The sequence below is a fragment of the Toxorhynchites rutilus genome, chromosome 2 (genome assembly GCF_029784135.1).
Source record: "Toxorhynchites rutilus septentrionalis strain SRP chromosome 2, ASM2978413v1, whole genome shotgun sequence".
In the NCBI taxonomy this organism is placed as follows: domain Eukaryota; kingdom Metazoa; phylum Arthropoda; class Insecta; order Diptera; family Culicidae; genus Toxorhynchites; species Toxorhynchites rutilus.
The window spans coordinates 128,343,050-128,355,493 of record NC_073745.1 but is presented as its reverse complement, the minus strand read 5'-3'; positions in this window follow the sequence as shown (position 1 = coordinate 128,355,493).

The following is a 12,444-nucleotide window of genomic DNA, read 5'->3' as shown; positions in this document are numbered from 1 at the left end:
CCACCACAATATCATTTCAGTATGCTTTTCGTGCGTGATTGAATTGAGAAAAGGTGTGGTTTACGATGGCAATTTGGAAGGCAAACTAGAGGAGAATGAACTCTCTGAGTATGAACATTTCGGCGACTGAACAATAATCGATTGAAAATTATATAATTTTCGCGATACGAAACATTTTCCGTTTTTCATGTTATGCATCCAATATTGGATACGAAAATATCCTACTGATGGGAAAGAATAATCTTCAGAAGCTTTCCAGCTAATTACACTTGATTGAAAAATTACGAAATCAAATGTAGTTGGTCGCTGTTTTCGCCATATAATTAGAAAACATTAAAATAAACTCTTTCGCATGGATGTATTCTTCAATTCCCAGGGAACTGGCAGATTATTTTTCAGCAACGATTAGATCTTTCCGGAATTTTCTCGATGCTGTATGGCATCCAAACGAAAATTCTCGTTTCAGTTTGGCCTGCAAAAAACTTTTCTAAACTCTAATCCATCAAATTTGGAGCCCTGAAAAGGGCCGATGATTATATGCTAAGCTAATATAGCACCCTCTCCTTGGATTCGATGGGCCAGCTGAATGTCCTTGGGCATGATGTGACGCGTTTTGCGTGGATAGCACACAAATTTGTATCTTCGAATAAGCCTCCTGCAGCGTCATAACCGCGGAACTTTGGAAGCGCAAGTCGGTTTTGAAGTCCTGAGCAATTCCACGATCCAAAAGCTGCAAAGGTAGCTTGCGGATTAGCAATTCGGTCGACTTCCGATAGCGATGAATTTCACGCAAAGTTCCCGGTCGATAGCGATGTGGCTTCTTCACCTATCCTGCGGCTGGTGCGCTTATCCGAGCTGCTTTCGTGTGCCTTACCACTGAAAGACTAACTAGCTATCTGCTTGGTCCCAAACAAACGAGTCGTCACGGTGCGAGAGTAGAGTAAGAAATGAACGAAAGCAAAGGAAGCGTCATTTTATAAACCATAAAAGTATAGAATCTACACCCCACCCTTATTATATTCGTTGCTTACCCTGAGAGAGAAACGAATAACATCGAAGTAAGTATACAGTAATGTATTTGAATCCGGACACTTTGCGTTACATTTAATACCATACCGCAGCCACAACATTTTCTGCATTTGGATTAATGCGATTGATAAGTAACTATCAAGAAACTATCAGTAACTATATTAGCAACTATTAATCGCATAAATTCCACATGAAAAACAGGAAGTGGGTTATATCTATGGTATAACCGCAAGGGTGACGTAGGACTATCGTTGATTTAGAGATCATTTGTTCGAAGTTGAATCTAAATCCATTCTGAATGAATGAATAAATGAATATTTGGGGGACTTCGAAAACGAGAGCGTTACGTTGGAGGCACAAGGTTTTATGCATCCAATATAGGATACGAAAAACCTTGTTCTGAAGAATAATCTTCAGAAGCTAACCTGCTAACTGTACTTGATTGACAAATCACAAACCCAAATGTATTATATGGATATTTTATGGATACAAAACATTAAAATAAACTCTTTCGCTTGAATGTAATTTTCAATTCCAAGGGGAACTGGCAGATTATTTTCCACCAACGATTAGATATTTCCACATTTTCCTCGATACTGGAAGCCCACCAGTGGTTAATACTAACTCGATAACCACCTGTTAATAGTACTTGATCGAAAAATATTTGGTCACAGTGTTACACGGATAGAAAACATTCAAATAAACTCTTTTACATGAATGTATTTTTGAATTCCTAGAAGAACTGGCAGATTATTTTCCAGCAATGATTAGATCTTTCCGGAACTTTCTCGATGGTGAATGGCATCCAAACGGAAAGAATTCTGCGCGTGTATGTGTCGATCCTTCGCCGTCCACTTCCTCCAGCACGTTAGGCAACGATGTTGTCTTGTCGATGTCCTCACGAAAAATGAATGTGTCTCACCACCAGAATATCGCTTAAGTATGCTTTTTGTGTGTGATTGAATTGAGAGAAGGTGTGGTTTACGATGGCAATTTGGAAGGCAAACTAGAGGGGAATGAACTCTCTGAGCTCGGAACTTTCGGCGACTGAGCAATAATCGATTGCGGGCGCATACAATATTGGATACGGAAATATCCTACTGATGGGGAAGAATAATCTTCTGAAGCTATCCTGTTAATTGCGATTGATTGAAAAACCACAAAACCAAATGTATTTGGTCACAGTGTTACATGGATAGAAAACATTCAATTAAACTCTTTCACATGAATATATTTTGAAAATTCCCAAAGGAACTGGCAGATTATTTTCAGTAACGATTAGATATTTCCACATTTTCCTCGATACTGGAAGCCCACCAGTGGTTAATGCTAACTCGATAACCACCTGTTAATAGCACTTGATTGAAATATATTTGGTCACAGTGTTACATGGATAGAAAACATTCAATTAAACTCTTTCACATGAATATATTTTGAAAATTCCCAAAGGAACTGGCAGATTATTTTCCAGCAATGATTAGATCTTTCCGGAACTTTCTCGATGGTGAATGGCATCCAAACGGAAAGAATTCTGCGCGTGTATGTGTCGATCTTTCGCCGTCCACCTCCTCCAGCACGTTAGGCAACGATGTTGTCTTGTCGATGTCCTCACGAAAAATGAATGTGTCTCACCACCAGAATATCGCTTAAGTATGCTTTTTGTGTGTGATTGAATCGAGAGAAGGTGTGGTTTACGATGACAATTTGGAAGGCAAACTAGAGGGGAATGAACTCTCTGAGCTCGGAACTTTCGGCGACTGAGCAATAATCGATTGCGGGCGCATACAATATTGGATACGGAAATATCCTACTGATGGGGAAAAATAATCTGCTAACTCGATAACCACCTGTTAATAGCACTTGATTGAAATATATTTGGTCACAGTGTTACATGGATAGAAAACATTCAATTTAACTCTTTCACATGAATATATTTTGAAAATTCCCAAAGGAACTGGCAGATTATTTTCAGTAACGATTAGATATTTCCACATTTTCCTCGATACTGGAAGCCCACCAGTGGTTAATGCTAACTCGATAACCACCTGTTAATAGCACTTGATTGAAATATATTTGGTCACAGTGTCACATGGATAGAAAACATTCAATTAAACTCTTTCACATGAATATATTTTGAAAATTCCCAGAGGAACTGGCAGATTATTTTCAGTAACGATTAGATATTTCTACATTTTCCTCGATACTGGAAGCCCACCAGTGGTTAATGCCAACTCGATAACCACCTGTTAATAGCACTTGGTTGAAACATATTTGGTCACAGTGTTACATGGATAGAAAACATTCAATTAAACTCTTTCACATGAATATATTTTGAAAATTCCCAAAGGAACTGGCAGATTATTTTCCAGCAATGATTAGATCTTTCCGGAACTTTCTCGATGCTGAATGGCATCCTAACGGAAAGAGTTCTGCGCGTGTATATGTCGATCCTTCGCCGTCCACCTCCTCCAGCACGTTAGGCAACGATGTTGTCTTGTCGATGTCCTCACGAAAAATGAATGTGTCTCACCACCAGAATATCGCTTAAGTATGCTTTTTGTGTGTGATTGAATCGAGAGAAGGTGTGGTTTACGATGGCAATTTGGAAGGCAAACTAGAGGGGAATGAACTCTCTGAGCTCGGAACTTTCGGCGACTGAGCAATAATCGATTGCGGGCGCATACAATATTGGATACGGAAATATCCTACTGATGGGGAAGAATAATCTGCTAACTCGATAACCACCTGTTAATAGCACTTGATTGAAACATATTTGGTCACAGTGTTACATGGATAGAAAACATTCAATTAAACTCTTTCACATGAATATATTTTGAAAATTCCCAGAGGAACTGGCAGATTATTTTCAGTAACGATTAGATATTTCCACATTTTCCTCGATACTGGAAGCCCACCAGTGGTTAATGCCAACTCGATAACCACCTGTTAATAGCCGCGCGTGTATGTGTGTGTAGCGATGTCTTCCCAGGGAACCGTTTGTGGCATCACTCTCCTCCTGATAGATTCCCTTCTGGCCTAGGGTGCACAAACAGGCTCTTGGTGACACCGTTCATCCGCGCTTTCATGATAAATAAAGAGCTTCACCGCAACAGCGACAACATGCTCCAATCGCTGTTCAATTAGAACTGAGTGGATTTCCGAGCGCCGCTCGCTTATATACCGATTGGTGATTTCAATAGCCTGTTTTGAAAGCAATTTTAAGACTATTGAAACAAGTTTTTGGATCAAAAAGTAACAAGTATATAACGCGTAGACATTTTATCTTTCGAATGAAGTGTTTATCATACCATTTCGTTCAGTTGTTTAGGAGCTATTAACGCTCAAAATCTCGGTCTCCGGCGTAACGCTCTCGTTTTCGAAACTTTGATTTTACACCCCGGTATAGAAATGAAAGACGTAGTCCTACGTCAAAAATGTTATGGCTGTGGTATGATATTGAATGTAATGCAAAGTGTCCGGATTCAAATGCATTACTGTAAAAAAGAGTTAACTCGACTGAAATTTTTTTCGGTTCGGCCTGAAAAAACGAAATTAAGAGCCCCCGCCGACTGCAGACTGACTTGTCGACCGATAGTTCGGTCGGCTTCTTAATCAGTACGGAATAAAAAGTCTGTACTGTACAGCATAAAGGTAATATTATATTATCAGGCACGTAGCGTAACCGGCACGGCACGTTTCATGCAAGACAAATATTATTGCGTGTGTTTCAAATGTGTATGCGTATATATAGCGGAACGGCTCCGGGCATACACAGCACGCTTCAGACAAATGCATGAAGGAATTCTCGAAAAGAATATTTTGCCGGTGCCGGGCACGAACTACATGGGCGAGTAGCACCATACATACAAACCCAACGTCGAAGTTCGTGGTGTGGGTGCGTTCGTCGCTCTTCGGTACGACATCGGTTCAATCACCAGTAGCATTTCTCCGCTCCGTCTGCGCTGCCGGTCCGTACAGAGAAGTTGCTATGTCTGATGATATGAATACATCATGTATTTGTCTGCCGGTGTCGGTACGTGCCGTTTACGCTACGTGCCTGATAATATAAAACGGCCTTAATGCATAGACGTAAGTATAAGCTTCCCCATCTCACATTCCAATAAGATTAATGGGTTTCCAAGTGGGCGCGCTACATACGGATACGAATGATTTCAATAACCTGTTTTCGAAGCTATCATTAAGCTATTGAAACAATTTTTCGACTCAATAAATAGCAATCATATAACTCTTGGACATTTTATCTTTTGTATGAAATGATTATCATACTGTTCCGTTGATCCGAAGCAGAATGAATCACGCTTAAAGAAGGAATGGGTTTTTTCTTGGAATTTAGTCAGCAGAAATAATGCCCTTTCACAACAATTAAAAACAACAAACGGTAAACAGTTTCATCAATGCTCCTTTCAGTTCGGCCTGTAAAAAACTTTTCTGAACTCTAATCCATCAAATTTGGAGCCCTGAAAAGGGCTGTTGATTATATGCTAAGCTAATATAGCACGCTCTCCTCGGATACGATGGGCCAGCTGGATGTCCTTGGGCATGATGTGACGCGTTTTGCATGGATAGCACACAAATTGGTATCTTCTAATAAGCCTCCTGCAGCGTCATAACCGCGGAACTTTGGAAGCGCAAGTCGGTTTTGAAGTCCTGAGCAATTCCACGAACCAAATGCTGCAAAGGTAGCTTGCGGATCAGCAATTCGGTCGACTTCTGATAGCGACGAATTTCATGCGAAGTTCCCGGTCGATAGCGATGTGGCTTCTTCACGCTTCCTGCGGCTGATGCGCTTATCCGAGCTGCTTTCGTGGTGCCTTACCACCGAAAGACTAACGAGCTGTTTGCTTAGTCCCGATGAAACGAGTCCTCACGGTGCGAGAGTAGAGTAAGAAATGAACGAAAGCATCTTCTTCTTCTTCTTCTTCTTTGTTTTTAAGAGGCTTTAAACTTTGCAGTTCATTCGCCTCTAGCCCAGTGAAGGGCCACAATAAAACCAGTCCAGAGGGGACTGGCGAAAGGGAAACCAAAAAATCACTCATCAGATCTGTCCGCTCGACCCTCGGTTAAAGAAGAAGGTAGGAAGGGATCCTTTGCTTCATAAGATATTTAATATATGCTGTAAAGAAAAGTAAATATTTACTGATCCGAGGACCGAAGCAGTGACGAAGCACAAATGACCTAGACTCCAAGTGCAGGGCGTGCTCCAAAAACAAAAAAAAGGCCCTTCTCAGGAGGATGGGAAGGATAGGAGTGGAAAGGATTTGGGTGGGATTAGAGGAGTGGAAGGGGGTGGGAGTGGTATGGGAAGGAAAGAGGGGTGGAGTGGGGTGTGGGGTGGGGTGAAATGAAATGAAATACAGTTTGAATAGATGATAAAGTATAGTGGATTTGAATTTAATGGTGTATAGTAGAGCTGAAAAATGGGGAGATTTATTTAATGGATTTATCCTCCTTGGTTTGTGTGGCTGTAGGAATAGGAAGTTGGTTAAAAGTATAATGTAATGGATAGAAGATAGATGTGAGTATGTAAGTATATATTGTATTATTTGCTATTTATTATTATTAAATGCGTGTATACACATGTATGATTTCCTTCCTTCCGACCTGTACATGCATGTGTATACACACATAAACACGCATACATGACTGTGAAGTGGCCAGCTGTTATAAATAAACAATTTCAAAAGTACTTAGTATTTCGATTTAGATTTTACCAAAGAAGTCGGTTTCTTTCAGAAACGCAATTAGATTGGTTTCTTGAACGAAAGCAAGGGAAGTGTCATTTTATAAAACATAAAAGAATCGAATGTAAACCCCACCCTCTTTATTGTATAAGCTTACTGTATACTCACGAATATAATAAGGGTGGGATTTAGATTCTATACTTTTATGGTTTATAAAATTACGCTTCCTTTGCTTTCGTTCATTTCTTACTCTACTCTCGCACCGCGAGGACTCGAGCTCGTTAGTCTTTCGCAGACAGCTCGTTAGTCATTCGGTGGTAAGGCACACGAAGTCAGCTCGGATAAGCGCACCAGTAACAGGATAGGTGGAGAAGCCACATCGCTATCGACCGGGAACTTCGCATGAAATTCGTCGCTATCAGATATCGACCGAATTGCTGATCCGCAAGCTACCTTTGCAGCATTTGGTTCGTGGAATTGCTCAGGACTTCAAAACCGACTTGCGCTTCCAAAGTTCCGCGGTTATGACGCTGCAGGAGGCTTATTCGAAGATACTAATTTGTGTGCTATCCATGCAAAACGCGTCACATCATGCCCAAGGACATCCAGTATCCGCCCATCGTATCCGAGGAGAGCGTGCTATATTAGCTTAGCATATAATCAACGGCCCTTTTCAGGGCTCCAAATTTGATGGATTAGAGTACAGAAAAGTTTTCAGGCCGAACTGAAAGGAGCATTTAGCGAAAATCGTGGTTTCGATAATAATTCGTTACCGATAGGTGCCATGGATATGGATTTCCTTATGAAGAATATGAAATACATGACATGATGTAGTGAATATATCCGAAGAAATCACTTTGGTGAAACTGCATTATAAAATTATTTGTGTACGAATGCCGCAATCGATAGTCGACTCTAATTTGCGCTGGGTAATTTCCTCGGAGGACTCGATTCCTCCTTTGAGCATTAATAATCTCTTTCTGGCAAAACGATGTGGTATGAATCACATTATTTGAATGATAGAATGAAGAAGTTTTCTGCCAATTTCCTTCAACCTCCAAACGTATCTTTCTCCCGTTTGTCGTTTTCGCGTTCGCTAATCCTTTCTCACAACACCCATTTCTAGTTTGAGAAATTGTTGAGTAAACATTGTTTCCCAGTGCGCGTAGAGCGGGAATTCCTAAAGATTCATTGCACCTCTAATAAATTGCCGAAAGACGTGGTCTTACGTTGATCGCACTTGATTGAAAAAATCCAAAACGAAATGTATTTGGTCGAAGCATTATATGAGTAGAAAACAAATAATCGCTCGAAAATGACTTGATTTTCGCGATGTGAAACATTTTCCGTTTTTCATGTTATGCATCCAATATTGGATACAAAAATTTCCACTGGTGGGGAAAAAAATATTCAGAAGCTTTCCTGTTAATTGCGATTGATTGAAAAATAACAAAACCAAATGTATTTGGTTGCAGTGTTATATGGATAGAAAACATTAAAATAAACTATTTCGCATGAATGTATTTTTCAATTCCCAGGGGAACTGACAGATTATTTTTCAGCAACGAGAATTCCGCGCGTGTATGTGTGTGTGGCGGCAGCTCCGATGTTTCAAGCGGAACCGTGGCATCACTCTCCTCCTGATGGATTCCCTTTTAGCCTTAGGTGCACAAACAGGCTCTTGGTGACGCTTATATACCGATTTTTGATTTCAATAGCCTGTTTTGAAAGCAATTTTAAGACTATTGAAACAAGTTTTTGGATGAAAAAGTAACAAGTATATGACGCGTAGACATTTTATCTTTCAAATGAAGTGTTTATCATACCATTTCGTTCAGTTGTTTAAGAGCTATTAACGCTCAAAATCTCGGTCTCCAGCGTAACGCTTTCGTTCTCGAAACTTTGGTTTTACACCCCGGTATAGAAATGAAAGACGTAGTCCTACGTCAAAAAATATTTTAAAAGTTACAAGTAATTAGAGTGGGGTACACGATTTAAGACCTTCTGGTTATTCGAAATTAATACTAGAGCTGGGTTATATCTGTGATGCAACCGCAAGGTGGACGTAGGACTACCGTTGCTTTAGTAATCATTTGTTTGAATTTGCATCTGAATCAATTCACAATAGATGAATGGACATTTTGAGAATTTGCTGAACGTTCCTCTTGTAAGTGTGTGAGCGGACGAGTATTGAATTATAATTGATAGATGAAAGTACGAACGAACGTGATGAATTATAGAGGCTTTAATCTTTTCAGTTCATTCGCCTCTAAGGAAAGTACATAAAATTCGACTCTTTTTAACTGACTAATGGTCAGAGGATCAATGGCTGGCTTTGTATGAGCAACTGAAGATGCTATAATAATTATTTCTCGTAAGAACAATACACGAGATACTTCACTAATGATTTTATATTTGTTCATCGACCACCATTATACAGCCATTCCATGCCAAACCGATATAGGGATTCTCAGATTTCTGTGAAAAGTGGTAATTTTGTCCATTATCGCAAAACATTGGGTTGGGCAAAAAGAAATGTCGTATATTGTCAATATATGGCAACACTTAAACATATCTTGTGTTGTGCTTATCGCATCGGGTCATACTATACGGTGATTTAAAGACGACAATCTGCGCTACAAGTGTTGTTTTGACAATGTTGTGATTGTCCTTTTCAGTCTCAAGTTATAGCGCGTCAAAGATGGAGTCCACCAAGCAAGAAATTCACCATATTTTACGTTTTTACTACCTGCGAGGTAAAACTGCAACGCAGGCGGCCGAAAAAAATCGTGTAGTTTATGGACCCGATACTGTAACGATTCGCACAGCACAGCGTTGGTTTAATCGATTTCGTTCTGGTGTAGTGGCTGTCGAAGATACACCCCGTACTGGTAGGCCAATCGTCGTGGAAACCGATAAAATCGTTGAAATCATCCAAGTAGACCGGTATGTGAGCACTCGCTCGATTGACCAGGAACTGGGTATAGACCACAAAACCGTTTGGAACCATTTGCAGAAAATTGGATTCCAAAAAAGCTGGATGTATGGGTGCCACACGAGTTGACGCAAAAAAATCTTTTTGACCGAATCAATGCCTGCGATACACTGCTGGAACGGAACGAACTCGACCCATTTTTGAAGAAAATGGTGACTGGTGATGAAAAGTGGACCACGTACGACAACCTAAAGCGAAAAAAGTCGTAATCGAAGCGCGGTGAGCCGGTGCAAACCATCGCCAAGCCCGGATTGACGGCCAGGAAGGTTTTGCTGTGTGTTTGGTGGGATTGGAAGGGAATCATCCACTATGAGCTGCTCAACTATGACCAGACCCTCAACTCGGTTCTCTACTGTGAGCAGCTTGACCGTTTGAAGCAGTCGATTGACCAGAAGCGGCCAGAAATGATCAATGGAAATGGTGTTGTTTTCCACCAGGACAACGCTCGACCTCACACATCTTTGATGACCCGCCAGAAGCTACGGGAGCTCGGATGGGATGGGCAAATAAGAAGGTGGGGTTTTATAAGGGGGGGATAATGAAGTTGCCTTCTAAATGACAACAAGTTTGCGAACAAAATGGCTCATATTTGACTTAAATTGGATAATTTTAAGTATGTTAAAAATAGCGTCAAATTTCGATCAGAAATACGACATTTCTTTTTCCCCAACCCTATATTAGACCCGTACGTTTTAGTTTTTCATTAGGATACTTCGTATAAAAGACCTTGTTCCAGAACTCCTTAGGTCTGTTTACATATGCCTTAGCAAACTGTAGTCGTTTTTTTCATATTCACCTTTGAGATGTAATACTTTTCACGACTAAAACGACCTCTCAAATTATTCCTGTATGCTCCTCTCCGGACAGTGTCTGCGCAGACAGGTCTTCCGATGATAACAGCTACTTCGGTAGTCAATTTAGGAATGTTTGTTTTAGGGTTCTTTCGCAATGTTCGAACAATTACCCGTTCATCATCAGAAGATAGGATCCGTTTGCATTGTCTACCGGGAAACTTTCCATGGTTCCTTCGTATTTCCACTTGTGTATGATTTTCTTTACTGTAGAATGGGTTCTTCCGACAGCAGCTGCTATTTCCTGCAATGTCTTTCCACGACAATTCATACATATTAGCATTGTACGTGTAACAATATCCATTTCTTTCCTCTAACTTACCATTTTGATAAAAAAAAAATTCAAACATCAATAAAAAACTAAAACTAACACTACCCAATCAATGGTACACCAATCACCGATGAAAAAAGTACGCTAATTCGCAAAGAACTTACTTACAAGACTAATTTGTTCGGAGAAATTAAAGGTGTACACTCAAATTAGAGATTATTTTCAATTTTTAGGAATAAACAATTAGCAGAAAATTTTTCTCGGAATTTTATTGCACGGACAGCTAGTCAAATGTGTGAGTAATAAATATGTATCAAAAGAATCAATGTATTCAAAATATTTGATTCCAAATAAATGGAAAGGATCGTCAAGTAGCATTGTACACTCAATTTTGCTATAGACTGTATATTGTTTTCCTTTGATCAAGTTTTGACGTAGGGCTATCATTTCTATACCGGGGTGTAAAATCAATGTTTCGAAAACGAAAGCGTTACGCCGGAGACCGAGATTTTGAGCGTTAATAGCTCCTAAACAACTGAACGAAATGGTATGATAAACACTTCATTGTTACTTTTTTATCCAAAAACTTATCTCAATAGTCTTAAAATTGCTTACAAAACAGGCTATTGAAATCACCAATCGGTATATAAGCGAGCGCCGCTTAGAAATCCACTCAGTTATAATTGAACAGCGATTGGATCATGTTGTCGCTGTTGTGGTGAAGCTAACTTCGTTTATCATGAAAGCGCTGATGAACGGTGTCACCAAGAACCTGGAGAGTGATGCCACTGAAAAGGCGACAAAGAGAATATCAGCATCGAAAAACGGTTCCGCTTGAGACATCAGAGCAGCCACCACACACACACACATACACGCAAAACTATTTTCGTTTGGTTGCCATCCAGCATCGAGAAGATTCCGGAAAGATGTCAACGTTGCTGAAAAATAATCTGCAATGTATTATGTATTATACAACTTTTGTATGATTGCTTCTTTTGCTTAATATTGTGCCTCCAACGTAACGCTCTCGTTTTCGAAGTCCCCCAAATATTCATTTATTCATTCATTCAGAATTGATTCAGGTGCAACTAAAAACAAATTATTACTAAATCAACGATAGTCCTACGTCACCCTTGCGGTTATACCACAGATATAACCCTTTTCCTGTTAAATTGATTCTCAAATCAATTTGTCAATTTATTCTATGTTTCCGAAAAGTTTTAAATGCATTCGATTTTTCTACATAAAGCTTGGAACAATGGCTGTCCCACCATGGGTTGGGAGGCCTTCGACAAATGGTGGAACCTGTGATGGACCGTTCGAAGGTGAACTATTTCCACGGAAGCCAGGAGGAACCTAATTTTGCTAGTCCGCTGCACTCGATATTTTAAGCAAACTAATAGGAGCTATCGTCGGTAGGACTGTTCGTTAAACTTTGGTTGACCAGTGGTATTATGAAGTTTCACTAGCTGAGAACTCATGTAGGGTTCCCCTGCAATACGGGAACTTGCTCTGCACAAGTTGCACGGCACTCCTTTTTGGCTCAATAAGCTGCTGTGTGACCAACTGACTTGCATTGTTGGCAAGTCATTGGAG